At 39.4% G+C, this 22,425-nt stretch overlaps 1 protein-coding gene across 3 annotated transcripts in view; it reads left to right on the forward strand.

Moving 5' to 3' along the window:
• The first annotated feature begins 3,256 nt into the window (after positions 1-3,256).
• PPM1B (protein phosphatase, Mg2+/Mn2+ dependent 1B) overlaps positions 3,257-22,425 on the forward strand; it is an 84,539-nt gene continuing 65,370 nt past the window's right edge. The window contains exon 1 of one of the 3 annotated variants that reach the window (XM_040224718.1): positions 3,257-3,707. The gene's annotated coding sequence lies outside the window, so the exon portion shown is untranslated. The remainder of the gene's footprint in view (positions 3,708-22,425) is intronic. The other 2 variants (XM_040224719.1, XM_040224720.1) reach the window with 2 other exon arrangements.

Here is a 22,425-nt window from a genome sequence, read left to right on the forward strand (position 1 = left end):
GAGTACTACAGTCAACATTGGAAAAATCGGGACCTTTTCTACATTACATTTAGCATTATTTCTATTTAAAATTATGTATTGGAGAGTGCTTTGTATTACTAAGAGTGCCCAAAGCTCTTCATCTGACTCTGGAAGATGTTATGATTCCTATTTTACAGAATAATAAACCGAGGCTTGTTTACCAGCTGAAGAGCTCAGTTACTAGCTGAAGCCACATAGCTAGTTTTTAACAGAGCCCACTGTGATGATACTCAATGACACATTCTATGTTAACAATGATACACACCAATTTTGTGAATCTTCTTGCACCTTCCCTATTGGTTTAGTTTTTTAATTAAATAAAGTATATAACAAAATTAACTTAAAATCTTTTTGATCCTTGTATTCTCAGCACCTAGAAGAGTATTCAGTACATCTTTAAAGTACATCCTTATTCCTGATTGAAAGAAGGAATGATGGACAATCTTCAGCCCACCTAAATGATTTTGCTTTGTATTAATTTTGAGGCCAACCAAGGGAAAGTGAGAAGGAAATCAAGCAGACCCAGAAAATTCTCTGATGACCTTGCTTGGATTCTCAAGACAAGGGTCCTGAGATGTCGCCACTCGTAGGATCTTTAGCATGTTTCCTATTTTGGAAGCTGGGATCCTATATTCCCTTACCCCTATATAAGGCATGTCAGGCAAAGGAGTATGATCTAAAGAAATAGATTCTGTGAATCATTTAAGAAATATTTCCTGAGAACTGTATGATCCCATACAGATAATGAGGGGGACAAGAGAAAGGCAAAATCTAAATGGGCTACTTCTTTGTTTCTTATTACTTTTCTTCCCAACATGCAAAAGTAGGGAAACTGAATTTTAACTCACAGAGTTTCCGTTATGCTACCTCAATCACTGGAGTGCATAAAAAGTACGTGTGAGAATTGTTTAAAAATTCACTTGTCTTATCCCCTGGGTCCCTGCTATTAGAGATGTGAGTGGACCCAGGAATCTGCTTCCCAGATGATTCTGATGCTGGTGGTCTAGCCATCACGCTGTAAGAAACACTATCCTTACACAAACTTGAATAGATTAAGTAATCTGAATGGCAATCAAGCCTTTATTTCTGCTATCCTCACAACCGCCAGGACAATCACCCTATTTTTAAATCTGCCCTTCTCCCCAAAACACTGACAGCACCTAAGTTGAGTAACATTGTTTTGGGTCTTAGCTTAACTGTCTGCCCAAACCAATTTACACCAAAGTATGAACAAAGGTTGAATTCTCTTTCAGGGCATTTTCATTGGAAAAAATGAAAAATTTCATTACATTAAAATTTTCCTTTTGTTGGGGGTGGGGAAGGAGCACAGAATCCCATGGACAGAATCCCATAGACAGGTGGGAAAGGGACCTGGAGAATCCCATGGACAGAGGAGCCTGGTGGGCTACGGTTCATAGTGTCATAAGGAGTCAGACACGAGTGAAGTGACTTAGCATGCATGAATGCACCTTTTAGTCTAATTCAGTTGCTGGAAGAATTATGTCCACTTCTCTCATCCTCTTATTGAATCATTTATTCTAGATTAATCCTGCATTAAGCCTTCCTCCGTAAATTTACAGGAAAGATCCTTTGGGTCATCACCGTCTCTATCATGTTTCAGTTACAGCAAGTATCATCTTATAATTTATTTTTGTACTTCAGCTCTACGTACAGGGCCTGACAAATAGCAGGCGTTCAATAACCGTGGAGCTAACGAATGTCAAAGACTAGGCCGAGTTTCTAAAATCAATGTTGACTAGGAAACAAAATACGGAAATGCTAAGGGCTGAATGCCAGGTAGTGTGGGCCTAGAAGAAATAAAAATAACCCCTAACAGCACAGGGGGAGAAGGCGATGGCACCCCACTCCAGTACTCTTGCCTGAAAAAATTCCATGGACGGAAGAGCCAGGTAGGCTGCAGTCCATGGGGTCGCTAAGAGTCGGACACGACTGAGCGATTTCACTTTCACGCATTGGAGAAGGAAATGGCAACCCACTCCAGTGTTCTTGCCTGGAGAATCCCAGGGATCGGGGAGCCTGGTGGGCTGCCGTCTATGGGGTCGCACAGAGTCGTACACGACTGAAGCGACTTAGCAGCAGCAGCAACAGCACAGAATCCTTCCGAAGGAATCACCTGTCTCATTTTCTTACATCGCTTTTTGGCCTCTCCAGACACCCTAATTTCCCGCTCTCTAACTCCTTTTCTTCCCTTATGGGGACAGGTCAGGCAGGTAGTCCAGTGCAGCTACTCTGATTGGTCGGCGATGATTTCATTGTTAGGGAACATCCGGGCCTTTCTCCTCCCCGCACCACCTCCTCTAGAGCCCTGCCTTCTGAGTTTCCCTCTCCCGCGTGCGCCCCACCCGCTGGCTAAAGCAAAACAACCGCCTCTCCTTGGATCGCTTCTTGTCCTCGCCTGCGCCATCCTTCTCGTCTCTACGTCTAAGAGAGGCGTTTATATCTTCCAATGAGGGCCTAGTAGGACTTTGTTTGCCAATCAGCAGCGAACCCCCTGCAATTCTGGGTGGGACTAGGCCTCCACACCTATAATTGGACAGCTCATTGGCTCCTTTATGGCGTTTGGTTTTACGCAAGGCTTAGAGGTCAAAAATAAAGGGGCACGGTCTTCACAGAACGAAAAGGCTCCGCACAGACTCTCTAGGTTTGACCGTTTTGGAGGACTAGCCAATCGCTTTTCGAATACTTCCCCGCCTTTTGCGCGGTTATTTAAAAAAAGCCGGTGTGACGGACTTGGAAATTGGTTCCGTGACAGACATGTAAAGAAAGCCAATGATTGAAAGTTCGGGCCACCATTTGGACCAATAAGAAAAGTGAATCGCTAGGGTCTGGGCTCTGAGAGGCAGAGCGCAGGTGGGCGTTACCTGATTGACGACGGTCTCTACTTATGGCTGTTAGGGTGGGTTGGTCCCTGATATCTGGGCGGCATAGCAGAGGCGGGACTGAATGAAGTAAAGGGTAATGAAGGGTTGGGTCTCACTCAGTGGGCGGTGTTTGATGGATAGCTGACCTTGCCAATTGAAAATGGTCACTTGTGTCCAATGGGAAACTAAGAACCCAAGGGCGGGGCCTTGTGGGCGGGGAAAACTAAGGACGGAGCTACTGGGGCTGCCGGACTGGGAGGGCGGTGATTGAGGGGCCGGCCAACCAACCGGCTTCAGTGAGAGGCCTCGTGGCGTCCCAATGGGTGGGAATGGGGGCGGGGCTCTCCGAGGGGCGGGGAAGGACAGGGTGCGGGGAGGGGGTTGCAGAAGGAGCGGAGCGGCTGCTGCTCAATGGCGGAAAAGCCGCCGGTGCTCTGACCGCCTCGTCCCCCTAGCAGTTGCGGGGGAGTTTCCTGCCGGCGCGGCTGGAGTCTCTGTTTCTCAGGGTTTGGTGGCTGGAAGATGCTCCAGAGAGACGAGGCTGCGGCGGAGGAGGTGGCGGCGGCCGAATCGGCAGCGGCGCTAGGGTGGAAAGAAGGCGGCAGCGGCGGCGGCGGCGGCGTGCGGGGCCCGAGGGTGTAAACAGCCCCGGAGGCGGCGGAGGCGGTGGCCGAGACCCCGAGCGGGAAGCGGCGGCCAAGGCAGGGTCGTGCCTCCGTTGGAAGCCTGGGCTGAGTGCAGCAGGGGGGCTCTGCGGCGGTCGCGAGCGGACGCCCTAGACCTCGCCTCCCTCCCTCGCCCCAGGTAAGGCCGCTGGGCGACCCGCCGAAGGGGAAGCGGCTCGCGGGCACCCCGGAGTTCCCGTACCGTTTTCGGGGTCCCGCCGAGCCTTGGCTGGGATCTCTGCCCTCCTAATCCTCGCCTCTTTTCTTGGGCCGCGGAGCCCGGAGGAGAGGTACTCCGGGCCTGGCTCCTGGCTAGGCCCCTTCCCCAGCCGCCGCCTCCGCTCTCGGCCGAGGTTGGGAGAGGCTCGGGGCCGGGAATTTTAGTTTGCTTCAACGTCTGAAAGTAAACTGCTTGTTCCTGTTCTCTGCGAGCGTCTCTATCATCTGAAAGCACTGGGGCTACTCCAGGCCTTAACTCGTTCCGTCCTGGTGCATGCCTATATGAAAACACTACCTTTTCCCATTTGTTTCCTTATTAGCTTCTGCCCTCTGCGCTCCACTTCACTTCCTTGTTAAATCTTCTTTCTCGCTCTTCTATCTCTGCGTCTCATCACCTTCTTTTTCCTTAGTGACTTTAAATCGTTTCTCTTTCTCTTCTCAGCCGACTCCGGGTTTCCTTCCCTGCCCTTCCGAGCAGTCCTTTTCGGATGTCTCTTTTTACAGTGAAGCTGCTATCGTCAGTATTCCAAATCCACCAGAGGCCCATTAAGAATAGACTCACCAGTTTTAAGCGGCAGATCAGTTTTTTAATTAACTGAGCCTGTCCGTTTAAAAAAATTGTGTTATTAAATGCAGAGTGTGGAAATAGCCCTGAAGTTATTTTAAAAATGAAGAGCTCACTGAGTGTTGTAAGAGTTATTTCATTTTTCAAGTTGCATGACCTCCAATGTCAGATTGACTAGCTCTAGAACATCTGCCCATTTTAAGCGTTTAATAGCGACCAACATTCATCAGTATTCAAGTTGGCTTAAAAACAACTTGGAAACTGTAGAAAGAAGACATAACAACAACGAGGAAGCTGTTTTGATGAAGGCACTGCTAACTACCTTTTAAAACAGGCTTCACATGTTTAATGTATCAAAATAAAGTTGGCGGGAGTCTTGTAAAAAGGATTATTTAGGAATTTGAGTAGTCTCAGTGTTATGTAGCTATTTTAGGAGAAACATTCTTTTTCGGTTAACAATCGTTTACAACTCCTGTGATGTGAGAATTACCGAGGTTTATTGCGGGATTAACACAGGAACTCATTTTATTTGCGCTACTGCGTGGATGCAGAAGTGGTAAATTGTTCAGGGTAGATAGTGCAAGCCAGTATGTTCCAGTGGATGGAAAAGTATGCCACCAACACTGAATGCTAATAGACATTATTTCATTTACTTTTTCTGTTGTGCAATAGCAAAGTCACTATTGTTGGCCTACTTTTAAATAGTGCATTTCTAAATAAATAGTGAGGCAGGTTATTCTAATTATTATTATAGTAGTCTTTTCCAAGTGTACAGCCTTTTAAAAAATATAGCTAAAATTACACTATTGAATAGTGGTAATTTATTAAAGGAATAATTTTGTAGGCTTCTTGAACAGACAATGGTTTCAATAGCACTTTTATTTAGTATTTGAACAGATTTTGTTAGTCAACAGATTTTCAGGGATAATCCTGATTTACTGTGCCGCTTTCTCTCAGTGGCTTCTTTGTTTTTTTTTTAATGGTCGTTTGTGTTTTCTCATCATTTATTTTTGCTCTCATAAAGTCTTACCACAGTTTCTGCAGTGTTTCTTTATGTTTCATTGTCAATATGGAATAGTATTTTTATTATATCTTTCATAACCATTAAGTTTTCCCCAGTTTCTTGGACATTATCCTTTAGATTTGTTTATGTTGTGATTCTTCTCTTAGATGTGACCAACAGAGCTTTAAACACCTGTTTTCTTATACTGGGTGTCTGATTTTCTGTAAAGACTTGAGGAATAAGTGAAAGCCTTTTCAGTTTGTCTGCTAGGTCAGTAAATACTATTTAATGTTAGTAATTCACATGTAATTATCAAATCCCCTAAGAATACATCATTAGAAGAAGTGGGATAGTATCTAAAATAAGAACACCTCCTTCACAATTTGACAAGGTCAGAAAAAGTGGCTCATTGACAGTATATTTTCTTACATAATTTTTTTATGGAGTCCTTTGAATTAAAATCTTGTGTGGATAGACTCTAGCTTGGCATTTGTGGAAGAGTAGAATTTGCCATTGGATTGTTTAGCAATCATAGTGTTTCATTAAAAATTGGCTGAGCCTGTAATGGAAGAATTTGCACACATGTCCTTGTAGGTGGATTGGTAAACATTTACTACACATGATACTGGGATTGAATGTTCCCCCTCACACAGACACACACACTCATTGGTGTTACACATTTTGTCTACGTTATATGAATATTTGTATACTATGTGTAATTATTTAGAAATATTTTTTGACATCTAGCGTAGAAAGTAATAAAATAGTATGATCCTAACTCTACAGTAGTCCTTCATAAGATATTAATAGCATGAATAAAATTAATTTATTAAAATAAAACTCATAGTATTTTACTTTTTTGTGAAATATGACTTTCACAGTTCACTGATTTAAGTAGAAATCAGTTGACAAAAAACTGACAGTTTCAGAGTTCTAAGAGTTATAAGTTTTTCAAATTACAAAATTTTCAAGTAATACTTCGTTAAAATAACAGGGAGCAGTAAGGATTTGGGGGAATATGGATTTTCAATGATTTTTTTCACACTAACTGATTTTTAAAATTTTTCCTTAGTGAGCTAATTTCAGAATTTGGATTGAAACTAAATACTGAATTTATTTTAGCAACTTTAAAGTTTTATTTTAGAATGTATCATATATTCTATCAGAATTGTGAATTAGGAGGATTGATTAATTGGGGATTTGAGATAAGATTCCTGGAAATTGAGAAAACCCCAGAAGTGTAATCTAGATTGCCGTCCATCTTGCTGTCCTGTACTCAAACTTAACAGTCAAGGAAAATATTGTAGATTGGGAAGTATTGATTTTTATACTTTTTGCTTTGATTATCATAAAATTTATAGAATGATAGAGCTTGTCATCAGCTTCTAGCAGCTGACCTCACAAGTATAGGTGAAGAAAAAGATACATGGAGGTCAATATCCATTTCATTTTATTCCTGTTTTAGGTGATGATTCTTCTTTACATCAAAACATTGATTTAAAATAAAATAACTTTCAGTGTTTTAAACTAATTTAAGTATGCTAATATCTCTGATTAGCCATTTTGAAATCTTTTTTTCAAGTGAACTATTTCTAAGGTGATTTAACCTCCTTGTGTATATTTGAGTTACACTTTTCAGCGTTTTCTCTGGTTTGTCCCCAAACCACCACCGTTTAGAATGATTTGATCAAGTAGTCGAATCAGTTATAAAAATAAGTCTTCACTGAATTCTTGCTACAGTTAACAAAACTTTCAAAAGTGTAGTCTGTCTACTGTAGTTTCATTTATCAGACTTTATGATGATTTTGAGATTTAGTTTTTAATATCAACTAGCAACCTAGGAAACAAGTACATATGGTTGCTTATACCTTTTTTTCCCCAAGTTTTCAGAGTGTTTTATTTGTACCCTTAATAATAACAGACATAAACATTTTGCTCTGAATTCTGGTTAAGTCATGATACAGAGTTTCTCAAGTTTTTTTCTTTTTCTGTAGCTAGCTTCTGACCACACCTTCTATACCGTAACAGATGTGCACTTCATAATAACTTATTTAACTTTGGAACCCAGTAGTTTAACAGTCAAGTGTAGAGTTTAACTTCTTATAATTAAACATTTAATTGGTTTGTAACATTTAAAGCATAGTTTGCTGATTTAAAGCTTTTATGACTTAATAAGTGTAATGGTAAACTTATGTGAAAATGAATTCAGAGTTTTCTTTTGGAGTATGTTGAATTATCAAGATTGTTTATTGGCTTTAAATTGATTTCTTGAAAATTAAAGATCTTAAAGTTTAGAGACATAACACTAGTTGGAATATGTGCTTTGCATCCTTTTGAACAAAAGATCTATTAAAACATGGTCTGAGGGATAGAGGAGAGAGAAACATTGGAAACTTCTATTTAATATTAAGGAACTTGTCTCACTTTGAGAGATGGGACCGATCACCAGTAGTCATTTAGGAAGGGTCAGACCTGTGTCTGTCTGGCTCTGTTTTTAATCTCTGTAGAAGGACCTTCACTTCAAAAATAGGTGGTAAATGAAAAGTGCATTTGTATGAAAAACCTTTTCATGGAAAACTTGTCAAATGTGGTTATGTCATTAGGTATAATTGGGTTTGTTATATAAGAAAAAAGCCAGGTGTATAGATTTTGTTTGATAAGTAGTACATACCTGAGAAGTAGGTTTGATAAATTTGTGAAGTTCTGAAGGATTTCAAAGCACTTTTGAAAGCTTGAGAGTAATGTGACTGATTCTTAAGTATAATGGCATTTTCTTGATGTAGGTATGTATAAGTGTACTCCTAACCTTGAAAAGGGATGGTTAATAGATATTCTTATAAGTAGGAAAATCTAAGAGTGTTCATATAACTCATAGGTGCTTAAACTTGTCTTGGCAAAGAGTTTTTCCTTCTTCAGATTAAAACAATACTTGAGTTAACGAACTGGTGTTATCTGTTGAACACAGGTGGCCCTTCTTAGTCTCTTACAAAGAGGAAATAAATTCAAAGCGACTCTAAAAAGATAGAATGTAAGGGAGATAAAATTTAGATATGAGGAGCTTCCTGTTACTTTTGCTTACTTTAGGTTACCAACCCAGTGAGAAGTAAAAAAATTGGTAGAACTTAATAATATTTAGTCTGTCGGCTGCCCTGCTCTTATGTGTGTGCTCAGTGCTGTCTGACTCTGTGCGACCCCGTGGTCTGCAGCCTGCCAGACTGCTCAGTCCCTGGAGTTTTCCAGGCAAGAATACTGGAGTGGGTTGCCATTTTCTACTTTGCAGGCAAGAGGCCCAACAAAATAGACAAAACCCTTGCCCACAGAGATCTTATGTTCTGATAACAAACTCTTCCTTAGTTTACAACTGTGCTCCCTTCATGGGTGACTTGAATTATGAGTGGGATTTGTCATGTGTGATGTTTTCTACACTTTGCTTAGAAGCTGTGATTAGAGCTTTACTATTTTTAACAAGAGAGAAGGAAGAGGAGGTTTTCTATAACTGGACGAAAACTGGAATATGAAAAGAGGAAGTAGGAAGGGGGAAATAGTGTTGTACCTAAGATTAAAATGTGAGCCAAAGATTAAAAAAAAAAAGAGATTCCTACATTAGGCATGTGGGAAGCTGGAGAAGACACCATTTACTGTCCAATCTTGGATAGAGGAGTTCTTGAACAGGAGAATGGGAGAAAAGATGAAACAGTGGGAGAAGGATAAAGAGGGCTTTTAACAAGTCTGGTTTAAGTAACTTGGGATGTTCCTATAAAATATATGTTATTTGTGTTGGAAAAGACCCTTTTCCTTTTCTTTTGTGAACATAGTTGAAAGATTATTGGTTGGCCAGTGGTGTCTGAAATACTGTCGCTGATTTGTGACCGCTAATCTGTCTCCGGTTAGTTGACAGTTCTGTTGAGGTTAGCTGATGGAGTCAGTCCATCTCTTCGTTAATTGTCCTCCAGTTGCCCTATATACCGAACTGCATCCCTTAATTCCATAGCTGTTTATGTGTTACTTGAAGCTGTGCCTTTGTTTTCCTGCCTTGTAGGTTTCTGCATGACGATGTCCTGTTGTACTTAGGAGACAAAGCAGGTGCTTAGTTTTCTACTTTCTGTTTATAGCTTTTTTTAGTGACGATCCAGTTTGGTAAAGAAGTCTCTTCTTGAGTTTACACAAAACATTGCACACTTTTAAAGATAAGCATGAGAGATCTTTGATGTTTGTGTTTTAATGCATAATCGTTTTTTGCTTTCATTTATGAGTCATTCCGTCAGAGTCTCATGTGATGTTGCTTGCTGCAGTGAATTGAGATTGATTTTTTTATTTTAAAGCAAATCAACCTCTGTTTATTTCAGTGCTCCAATATGAAAATGAACACTAGTTCTCATTCATGACCTAAGAGACTCCCTTTATAACACCCGAATAAGCCTTCAGAGTACTGGTTTCACTTTTAATGTAATTTTGTAACTGTATTTATCACTTTTATCAAAACTCCAATGTGCAGAACTTGAACTTTTGAATGTATTAAATTTAAGACTGTAATTCAGACAAGGTTCATTAAGCTGTTCAAAATCTGGACATCTTTGAGTGCGTATATTTTAGACTGAAAAATGAAGCAAAAATAACCTTACTTGATTTCTAAAGTTATCTTTTGTAAACTGTTGGTGATTCTAGGTCCTAAATACAAGGAAGTTGAGTTTAGCTTCTTTCTATTCAACTGTTTTGGAGTGTTTTGAATCAGAATGTGAAAGTGAAATAGTAACTTTCAGCTTAAGACATCATAGATTCAGTTATACTTTCATTTTGTTTTTGTTTTCTAAAATCTGACTCTAGTTTGTAAGGGAAGTAGAGGCTTCTAAGGATTAGTGATGATTTAGGATGTTATTACTCTTAACATCTTGAGTCTTTTTCTCAGTGATAGGTTTGTATTTTAGTTCAGTTTAGTTGCTGTTGGGCTTTTGATTTATGTTGCTCTTTCTGCCTCTGTCTTTGCTTACTTGCTTTTTTTTAAGTACAGGGTGGCCACCAAATCTGGAAACAACAACAACAATAAAAAACCATACACGATGAATGGTTTATTGATGTTATAGAATATGTTAACATAATACCTATGTTTTCAGAGTTTATGACCATCCTATAGAGTGGAATTCATGTAAGTAGGTCTTCTGTTTTTGTTTGGATATACATTAATTACATGGCTATAATGGAGTCAGGTATAAGGTACTGAATATAAAGGAGTAGAGATGCATAGTTAACGATAGAGAGCTGGCTAGAATAACATTGATCCTGAGATTTGAGGGGACTGAAAACTATCTAACAAGGTAAAAATAAGTGTGATGGTTAGTTGGTTTGTAATATTTGGCTAACAAAGTTTGGGAGATGCTGGATAAGCAGTAGCTTCAGGACTGTATTTGAAAGTCTCACGAAGAGTCGGATACGACTAAGCGACTTCACTTTCACTTTTCACTTTCATGCATTGGAGAAGGAAATGGCAACCCACTCCAGTGTTCTTGCCTGGAGAATCCCAGGGATGGGGGAGCCTGGTGGGCTGCCGTCTATGGGGTCGCACAGAGTCAGACATGACTGAAGCGACTTAGCAGCAGCAGCAGAGGTGCTGACCAAACAGTGATGCAGTTAAGAGTGCTTTTAGGCCTTAGCTCTGTTATTTGAGAGTAATGCCTTTGGTAATGGTAAAATTCTTACGTCACTTAAGAATGAAAACTGGTCTACATCCACAGAGCTAGATGAGAATGACTTTCACAAATGTGTGTGAAGCATCTTTTCAAAAGATTTAGATGCAAAAGATTTAGCGTTTTTGCTACTCTGTGCTTGTAGGTGATGCTGTCAGATACTTGACACTGTTAACTTGTGTATGTTTGTAGGTGTGTATAAAGTGTAAGAAACCTTTGTATTACTAGGGCTTATGTTTCTTGGAAACTTTTCCAAAGGAAGGAAGGTGATAGGAAGCATAGACTCTATAAAGTCAGAATGCTTATATCTGAGTCCCTCTTCCCCCATTCTATAGATTGGATAACTTAAAGCAATTACTTAATGTTTCTAAGCCTCAGTTTCCTCTTTTGTACAGTGAGGCTATTTCATAAAATTGTTGAGCTGGACTATTCCATGTGAAGTCGTTACCTTGGAGCCTTGGAATGTTATAATTTGAGTGCTTTCTCTTATTGCTATAACTGCTGTTACTACAGCTTCTAAATGATACTGGTACATCAGAAGGCAGAAGGCCCTGTTTGAGATTACCACTGAACCTTTTAATGATTCTGTGTCTTTGTGAGTTATATATTCTTTCTTGGATTTAGTGGCCTTAATCTGTAATGTAATGTTTTTGAGTTAAGGCAGAGAGCTGAACCATATGATGTCTTGAGGTCCTTCTGATTCTTAAATTTAGAGCTCGGTTTTAAGATTGTCATTTTCTTCCAAAGTGTAAGCTACATAAGGATAACAACTATGTTTTGTGTGGAGATTTATCCATTTATCTCTGTTATATAAACATTTGTTGAATACATTTTCCCATTAAAAAACAATATCTTTTAGGGGGAGGAGAATAGAGAGTAATAAGAGGGAAGGAAGGTTTGCATTCCTTCTCAAGAACTTGATGCTTATTGTGTTAAAGGTATGAACACAGATTCCTGCTGTTTAGTTTTATTTAGTACATAAATAGTGTCTGCTAGCTTAGCTACTTTGGGGGACAAAGATTATCAGTCTGCCATGTGTAGGATGAGGAAGGGAGTAATCGTGTGTGTGAATTGTCATACATGGTGAAGAGTAAAGATGCTGTAAAGGAACTGTAAGTGTATTTCACTGGAAGGACTGATGCTGAAGCTGAAGCTCCAATGCTTTGGCCACTTGATGCGAAGAAGTTGACTCACTGGAAAAGACCCTCACGCTGGGAAAGATTGAAGGCGGGAGGAGAAGGGGACGGCAGAGGATGAGATGGTTGGATGGCATCACCGACTCAATGGACATGAGTTTGAGTAAACTCCAGGAGTTGGTGATGGCCAGGGAGGCCTGGCATGCTGCAGTCCATGGGGTCACAAAGAGTCGGACACGACTGAGCGACTGAAGTGAACTGAGGCATATTTTATATATTAAGAATCCTTATAAAATGTATAAAAAATCAAATGGCAGTATAATTAGATTGTCTTACCTTGTAATTTGGTTGTTCTCACTTTTAGAAATCAGATGCTTAAAAGGAAAAGCGCGAGGGCTGTGAACTTTAGGAAAGTTTACGACCTTAAGAACTTTTACTGAAACTTAAGACTAATATTTATGGAGGAGATTGATGAAAAAATTTAATAAATATATAATCCCATTGCATTTTGGCCTTTGTATTATGAAAATTTTTAATCCTATGGAATATTGTAACAGTACACTGAGTTCCCATGTGAAAGTGAAAGTTGTCAGTCGTGTCCGACTCTTGGACCCCATGGAACAGTAACCTGCCAGGCTCCTCTGTCCATGGAATTCTCCAGGCAGAAATACTGGAGTGGGTAGCCATTCCCTTTTCTAGGGGATCTTCCCAACCCAGGGATCAAACCCAGGTCTCCCGCACTGCAGGTGGTTTCTTTACTGTCTGAGTCACCAGGGAAGCCCCCGTATACCACCACCTAAATTCAATGGTATTTTATATTTTTGCCATATTTGCTTCATCCATAATCTTGCTGAACCATTTGAAAATGTATTAGAAACATCATGTCATTTCACCCCTAAATACTTAAGTATGAATCTCCCAAAAATGACATTTCCTTTCTACTTAAAATACTTATATCATGCATAGTATAGTTATCTAATTCCTAGAAGTCATGTAATTCTCAATCAAAATGTCTTCTATAGGTTTTTTTCCTCTCTGTACCAAGGTTTAGTGAAGGATCTTGCATTACATTGCATTTGCTGTTGTATCTCAATTCTCTTTTAAATTTAAGCACTAGTTTTAAAAAACGAGTTTCTGAAGAGATCAATTATTTTGTAAAATGTCCTGTATTCAGAATTTCTCTGATCGGTTCTTTGAAAATTGTTTAAAACTTCACTGAAGACTGTGCTAAATTCAGTTTAAACATTTGGCCATGATACTTCATAGGTGATGCTGCTTCGTGTTATGTCACATCAGGAGGTATTACAGAATGATTGGTTGCACTATTAGCGGTGCTGAGTTTGATGGCTGGGTTAAGGTGGTGATTGTTCAATGTCTCCCTGGACAAGAAACATTTTCTCTTTTGAGATTACCAGGTAATTCATGGCATATTTTGTTACTGTAGAAATCTTTCTCCTTCAGACTTTTACTTAATGGGTTTATTGATATCTTTTTAAAAGATAGATCTGGACAGGCATTACCAAACCATAACTTACTGGCCAAATTTGGTCTGCTGCCTGATTCCATAAATAAAGTTTTATTGGAACACAGCCATGCTCATTTGTTTACATACTGTTTCACTACTTTTCCACTACAGTGGCAGAGTTAAGTAGCTGTGACACAAACCATATGGCCCTGCAGAGCTACAGATATTTACTGTTTGGTGCTTTATAGAATAAGCTTGCTGACCCCTCCGGTTTGTATTCTCCTTTTTCTCATCATGTTGTTAGTAGTGGTATAAAACCGGTGTTTATATGTTGCCTCTCCTGCGTCCTGATGTATTATTCAAGGTATAATTGCTTTTCATGTGGTTGAAATTGTGAAGTTTTTGCTTATGTCCCCCCAAAGCATAAATACATAGTATATAAAATCATATGTTAAAAAACGAATATTTCAGACATAAAAAGAATAAAGAACCCCAAAGTACCCACTGTGCAGCTTTAGTTTAGGATGTAGAACATTACTGATACAGTTGAAGCCGTTCTATAGTCTTCCTGGATACCATCCTTTTTTTCCCACTGTCTTGAATGTTGTGCCTTCTGTTGCATATACAATCTCCATGTATATATATGTATCTGAGTGTAACATATAGACCTGTCTTAAGAGATTTTGTAGTTTCTGTACATAATTATATATGGAATGTCTTTTTATACAGTTAACCTTTTTTATCTTAACATTTCTGCAGAGTTCTTCCTTGTTGATCTATTCCTCTTTTTAATAGTGTTGCATTGTATCCCATTGTGTGATTATAACACATTTGTCTAATGTCTTTGGATGAACATTTGGGATTACTTTGCATATATATACAATTGTGCCGAAACATAAATTACATCTTTTTATATATGTGTTACAATTTCTCTAGAACACAAGAAGTATAATTGCTAAATTGTAGGTTATTCTTATCTTATAACCTACCTAGATATTTCCAGAATTCTCTCCAAAGTGGCTGTACCAATTTATCCTCTGGCCAGTGGCGTAGAGAACTTTTGTTTCTGTTACTCTAGGGCCTCCCTGGTGGCTCAGCTGGTAAAGAATCTCCCTGTAACGCAGGAGACCTGGGTTCGATCCCTGGGTTGGGAAGATCCCCTGGAGAAGGGAAATGCTATCCACTCCAGTATTCTGGCCTGGAGAATTCCATGGACTGTATAGTCCATGGGGTCACAAAGAGTCGGACATGACTGAGTGACTTTCACTTCACTTCATGTCAATATCAGTGCTGTCTTATATAAATATAATGTTGGTCATACATGTGACTTAAAATTTTCTAGTCATTAACAAAAAAGGTGAAGTCAATTTTAGTGATGCATTTTATTTAATCATTATATAAAAAATACCATTTCGGTATATAAACAATAAAATTAGTGAGATTTTTGCAGTCTGTTTTCTATTAAATCATCAAAATGTGGCATGTATTTTATATTTAACAGCAAGTCTCAATTTGGGTTAGCCACACTTCAGATTCTTCCTAGTCATCAGTGGTTAGTAGCTGTTAGCAGAGCTCTGTATTGTTGTCTCCATTCAGTACTAAGAATTCCTCCCCCCGCCCCATATTTCATTATAATGTTAATTTTGTATTTCATGTGATTTGTGACGGTGAACATTCTCATATGTTTATTGGCCATTTAAATTTCCCCTTTTGTGTATTTACTGTTTTCATTTGCCCTATTTTCTATTTTCCTGGTTTCTTTCTTAATGACAAAATTTTATAGATGTAAATATGGGTATACTTTGCCACTAGCATGCTGGTGATTTTGTCAATTGTGTTTTAAGAGTTTTTACAGAAGTGTCTCTATAAAATGACACATTAAACATTGTAACCTAAAGCTAGTTTTAAAATGACTCCAAAAATATTTGGATTGAGGTGAAGTATTTGAACATTTATCAGGTGGTGCTAGTGTTAAAGAACCCGCCTGCCAGTGTGGGAGATATAAAAGATGCAAGTTTGATCCCTGGATTGGGGAGATCCTCTGGAGGAGGGCATGGCTACCCACTCCAGTATTCTTGCCTGGAGAATCCCGTGGACGGAGGAGCCTGGCACAGTCTACAGTCAATAGGGTCGCAAAGAGTTGGATACTTAGCATGTATGCATACACTTGAGGGAGAAAAGGGGGATGGGATGATTGCTTTACACTTAAATAATCCTTTGTGTGTATTTCTTTTCCTTCCCTTTGTTCAGCTTAATCTTTTAGTCTTGCTTCTTTCCTTATCTGTAACCTCAAGGACTCTAGGAAGAACTAGCCTGAATGGATTCTGGCCTAGAGTTAAAGATGTTCTCAGAAAAGGCTATAGGGCTCCCCTGAGGTAGGGATTTGGGGCTTCTTTATATGCTGCATCTGAAAAAAAAACAGGTGACAAATTCATTAGCGTGCCCTCTGTCTGCAGTTAAGTGGGTGTAATTGATTGGGTGCTTTAAATGCGAAGATCCCCTGGAGAAGGAAATGGCAAACCACACCAGTATTCTTGCCTGGAGAATCGCAGGGACAGTGGAGTCTAACCGACTATATACAGTCCATGGGGTCGCAAAGAGTCGGACATGACTGAGCGACTAACACCTTATATGTGAAACACCAAAAGTAAATTTGCTGAAAATCCAGAACTGCTTTTACTTAATAAATGCTCCAGTAGATGACGGGTTAGTCTTTTGATATAATATTTTTATGAATGTTAGAATGGCTGCCTTGGAATCTTTTCTTACAGGAATATCTTTTTAACTTAATGCATTTTTTACTCAACCCCTGTTAGTTGCCAGGGTCACAAGTTAGGATATGAGAGGAGGTAAAAAATGCAGAATGTTAAAAGGAATATGGATGATTGTATAAGAATGGTGAGACGGTGGGGTTAGGGTTGGAGAAGGCATCAAGGAAGTATTATTTCATAGTTACCCTGAATGATCTGGTTATCTTAGTTAAAGAAGGTAGGGCAAATTGACCATGAGGTAGGAGTAAGCATGATGTACTTGGTCTGTGTAAGTCCTCAGCAGGCAGATTAGAGAAGATGGTTCCAGACTGGATATTTCATACTTAATTTTAGTTGGGGAGTGGGAAGAAGCTGTATTTTTGGGGGACAGTTAAGGTATGTTTTAAGGAAATCAAATTGATAGTAATATGGAAAGTGGATGGAAGGAAGGGGAAATTGAAGTCAGGGAGACCAATCAGGAAGCTGTGAGATAATCCAGAGGATAGGTTATATTAAAGGCTTAAGATTGGAGGGTAAGTGATATACTTAAATGGAAAATGTGGTGGGATGTGGTGTTGAAGTAGTTGGATTTATATAAATGGTTTATAGTTTCTAGCCCCAGTTAAAAGGATTACAAATACATAGATTCAGTTCTGTTCAGTCCCTCAGTCGTGTCCGACTCTTTGCGGCCCCGTGAATTGCAGCATGCCAGGCTTCCCTCTCCATCACCAACTCCCAGAGTTCACTCAAACTCAACGTCCATTGAGTCGGTGATGCCATCCAACCATCTCATCCTCTGTCGTCCCCTTCTCCTCCTGCCCTCAATCCCTCCCAGCGTCAGAGTTCTTTCCAATGAGTCAGCTCTTCGCATGAGATGGCCAAAGTACTGGAGTTTCAGTCTTAGCATCATTCCTTCCAAAGAACACCCAGGACTGATCTTCTTTAGGATGGACTGGTTGGCTCTCCTTGCAGTCCAAGGGACTCTGAAGAGTCTTCTCCAACACCACAGTTCAAAAGCATCAATTCTTTGGCGCTCAGCTTTCTTCACAGTCCAACTCTCACATCCATACATGACTACTGGAAAAACCTTGACAAGACAGACCTTTGTAGGCAAAGTAATGTCTCTGCTTTTGAATATACTATCTAGGTTGGTTATAACTTGCCTTCCGAGGAGTAAGCGTCTTTTATTTTCATGGCTGCAGTCACCATCTGCAGCACAGGTAGTTAATATAGATAGTAGTTAGTTTGGGATATGAGGGTGTTTTGGTGGCAGAGATGAAGATTTTGGTTATGTTTGAAGAAATAATGTGCAAACATTTTAATGATTAAAATCTGCACTAAAATTCACCTGAGAATCTACGAGTGATAGCTGAAGCAGTGAGATTGAATCAGAGGACAGACACTGTTTTGGGTTGAAGGCTACTTAATGTTTGGGGGGGCCCAATTGCCTCTTGAATTTAGGAAGCGGAAGGAAAAAGAATGAACATGAATGGTTGTGTTTTGAATTTGAGTGTTTTCAGAGTCAGCAGAAGTGTCAAGGGTTTCAGGAAGCTTGATGTGTCACAAAGTAGCTTATCTTGCAAAGCCTCCTTTTTAGTACCAGTCGTTGTTCAGTCACCCAGTCGTGTCCAACCCTTTGAGATCCCGTGAACTTCTATATGCCAAGCCTCCCTGTCCCTCCTCATCTAAAGTTTGCCCAAGTTCACATCCATTGCATCAGTGATGCCATCCAACCTTCTCAACTTCTGATGCCTTCTTCTCCCTCTGCCTTCAGTCTTTCCCAGCATCAGGGACATTTTCAGTTTGTCCGCTGTTCACATCAAATAACCAAAATACTGGAGTTTCAGCTTCAGCATAAGTCCTTCCTATGAATATTCAGCCTTGATTTCCCTTAAGATTGACTGGTTTGATTTCCTTGCTGTCCAAGGGACTCTCAGGAGTCTTCTCCAGTGCCACAGTTTGAAGGCATCAATTCTTCAGCACTCTCCCTTCTTTACAGTCCAGCTCTCACCACCTTACATGACCACTGGGAAGACCATAGCCTTGACTTACACAGACCTTTGTCGGCAGAATAGTGTCTCTGCTTTTCAACACACTGTCTAGATTTGTCATAGTTTTCCTGCCAAGAAGCAAACGTCCCTGATTTCATGCTTGTAGTCACCATCTACAGTGACTTTAGAGCCCAAGAAGAGGAAATCTGTCACGACTTCTCTTTCCCCCCTTTATTTGCCATGAAGTAATGGGGCTGGATGCCATGATCTTACTTTTCTTTTTTTTTAGTATTTAGTATTAAGCCAGCTCTTTCAGTCTCTTCCTTCACCTTCATCAAGAGGCTCTTTAGTTCCTCTTGGTTTTCTGCCTTTCAAGTGGTATCCACGTACCTGAGGTTGTTGATGTTTCTCCTTCCTGTCTTGATTCCAGCTTGTAACTCATCCAGCCTTGCATTTCTCATTATGCGCTCAGTGTATAGATTAAACAGACAGGGTGACAGCAGACAGCTCTGTCGTACTCCTTTCTCAATCTGGAACCTCTATACAGGGTTCTTAGGAGACAGGCAAGATGGTTTGGTATTCCCATCTCTTTTAAGAGCTTTCCAGTTTATTAGGACCAGACTGTTGTATGTGTGAACTAATAAGTCTTTTAAGCAGGAGTTGATTCTACCAAGCAAAACATCAGTGTTTGAGTTGTTTTTGCCAGGAATATTATGTGAAACATTCTAGATAAGTTATTCATAATCTAACCGTGCTCCAGGGTAAAGTAAATTCACTTTGGTGGATATTAGGACTATGACTGTACTTTAGAGTCTTTTATCTATTCCACCTCAATAACTTATCATAAATAGATCACTATAATTATATCATCAAACCTACAAATGAAAATTTCTCCAAAAACTTATTGAAACCTTTGCTGTCTGATTTGTTTTTCTTCTACTTTTATAGCCTGAAGTCATTTATTTAGGATAGAGGAGAAGACAGAGAACAGCTGGAAGTTAAATCACGTAGCCGTGAATTTACTTTATTGTCATTGCTAATTGAAAAACCTTTGGGATTAAGAGCAGTTATGTTATTCCTGAGTTGCTTTGCTGAAGTTAAGAAAGGTCATTTCTGTCAGTATGTTTGAAGTCAGTCATGGAGTAAAATGAACAAGTATAAAATCATGACAAAATCTTGTTTTGATTATTGTTTCATTATTCAGGTAGTCAAATACAGGTAGGACATGAGCTACTTCTGATTTTAGCAACATGAGCTGAAAATTAGTCTTAGGGTCCAAAGGGAAAATGCTTTTACCTTATAATATCAAGCTTTTAATGGACATATGCAGGTATCTGGTAGTGTGTTCTTTATACTGGCCTAAACTTTCTTTGGGCTTTGCCTCAGCCTGTTTTCAAGTCTGTTAGGGCTGAAAATTTTCAAAAGCCGAGGAAGCAATAAAAAGAAACAAACTAATGATAACCACAACATGGGTGGATCTCTGAAACATGCTAAGTGAAAGAGGGCAGATGCAAAGGAGTATGTACTATGATTCTGTGTACATGAAATTTTAGAAAAGGCAAAAGTACACTGAGAGCAGATGAGTGTTTGCCTGAGTCTAGAGATGATGGGGAGATTATCCTCACAGGGGCACAGAGGGACTTTTTGGTGAGATAAGTGTTCTGTATCTCTATTGTGTGTAGTGGTGTTTACTCAAGTGTATACGTTTGTCACAGCTCATCAAACTGTATACGTGAAATGGGTACATTTTATTATACATAAAACAGCAGCAGCCAGAGGTCTACAGCAATAAGAATAAGGTGGGCAACAGAATGGAACTTTATGGATTGGACTCTAATCCCAGGTTTTCATAGTGAAGTGACCTTGACCTGCTTTTTGACAGTAAAGCTAACACTGATGTTACCTCTTCATGTGTGCTGACAGGGAGTTATCCATATGAGAAGGTAATTCAGATATATGCAGTGGTCGTTACTACATCAGAAATATAAGTAAACATGTGTATATATATATCAACTGAAATGTTCTGATAATATCTAGTTTATTAAAAATTTTTTTTCTGGTTTGCTGGTTTTAGAAGTCATTGAAAGGATTTCAGAAATGAAAAAAGCATTTAAAAAATATTTAAATAGTATAGTTCAGCCTAGTTGGAAAAACTTGAGACTTCAGTATATTAGGGCAATCATTCTCTTATATCAGTTTCTCATGTCAATTTATATATTATTGATCTGGAATATAAACTATAGTTATTTTTGTTTGAATATATCTGATTTTATTTATGTGTTAGATTGCTTATGATAGACTAAAGTATGATTTGTGGATTATGATGGTAATACTAGCTAATACTTCTAAAGCACTTACTTCTTGCCAGGACCTTCATGCAGTTAACCTGCACTGTCTCATTCAGTTACTACAGCTGCTCTTTGACACAGGTGCTTTTATTACTCTTCATCTGTTAGATGAATACATCACGGCTCTGAGGAAATTAAATAATTAGGTCAGAGTGGCGCAGAAAGTGGTTGAGCTGGCATTTGAATTTGTTTACTTTGTGTTAACGTCCATACTGATTTTTTTTTTTTTTAATGTGAACTCTTGAGAGGGAGGGTGGTGATTTAACGGAGAGGGCATAACTGCAGATGCTCTGACCCATAATTGTACCTTTGATACCAAAGAATCTGGCATTTCTGGCTTTTGGCAGCCTGTCACGGCAGGCAGTACTTCATGGATCTGGTCATGATGGCCATTGGGAATGAGGTTTCTGTCATTCCTAAGGACTTTGATGCAACAGTCTGGCCCTTTGCCTTCAGGAAACCTTTTCACCTCTTACTCTTCCTCATCCTCACATGCTTATGTATGTCATTGTCTCAAATCAGGTCTCCCTGGAAGGCCTCATGGGAACAATATTTCGTGCGTTCCTGTGTGTTCATGCAGGTTTGTCCCTACTCTTCTGTACTTGAAAGTTAGTTTTGCTGTATATAAGATTCATGAGAAACATTTTCTTTCTTTGCATATCTTAAAATGTCACTGTTTTCTGGCATAGAGCACTGCTATCAAAGTTTGATGCCAATTTGACATAGCAGACTGTATATTCTTCACAGTTCAGATGCATGTGGGGTCTGATTTTTAGAGGACACTATATGTATCCAGAGGATTGGGAAAGTCTCCTGGAGGAGGGCATGGCAGCCCACTCCAGTATTCTTGCCTGAGTATTCTTGCTCCTTATTGACAGAGGAGCCTGGCAGGCTATAGTCTGTAGGGTCGCGTAGAGTTGGACACGACTGAAGCGACTTAGCACAGCAGCACATGTGTATCCAAACAGAGATGGATTTTTGTTTTCTCGTTAAATTGGCAGCTAAAGTGAAATGCCACTGTCAACAAAACTGTTTCCATTTTTTAAACTATTTTTTCTTTATTGAAGGGCGATGGAAAGGATTAAGAACTGTTGCCCTAAATTTGACATCTCTAACTATGCTTTTGAGTTTGAACAAGAAAATACGTTATTCTCATATATGATGAACTTCACTTATAAATTAATTTCACAAAATCTGACTTACTGAATTATTTTCATAATCTAATCTAAAGCTGTAGTTTCCAAATTTGGGGGAATTCTTAAAACTGCCCAGCATGGTCTCATCATGACATCTCTTTATTACTGGAGCTGGGTGTGGTCAAGGCTAGGTGGTCCTTGGTCATGTCCGACTCTTTGTTATCCCATGATGGACTGTAGCCTGCCAGGCTCCTCTGTCCATGGGATTTCCCAACAAGAATAGTGGAGTGGGTTGCCGTTTCCTATTCTGAGGGATCTTCCTGACCCATGGATTGAACCCGTGTCTCCTTCATTGGTAGGTGGATTCTTTACCACTGAGCCACCTGGGAAGCTGGAATGCCTAGTTACCCAGCTGTTATTATAAAAACTGTTAAAAGTATCAATTTAACAGCTACTCAGACCCTTTTGAACTTGCCATTTCATTTTTTATAAAAATCTTAAATGCCATCCATGTAACAATTCACCAAAGTTGATTTGGAGGCAGGGACAACTTTGAATTTAGT

Source organism: Oryx dammah, unplaced genomic scaffold, assembly GCF_014754425.2.
Source record: "Oryx dammah isolate SB20612 unplaced genomic scaffold, SCBI_Odam_1.1 HiC_scaffold_25, whole genome shotgun sequence".
In the NCBI taxonomy this organism is placed as follows: Eukaryota; Metazoa; Chordata; class Mammalia; order Artiodactyla; family Bovidae; genus Oryx; species Oryx dammah.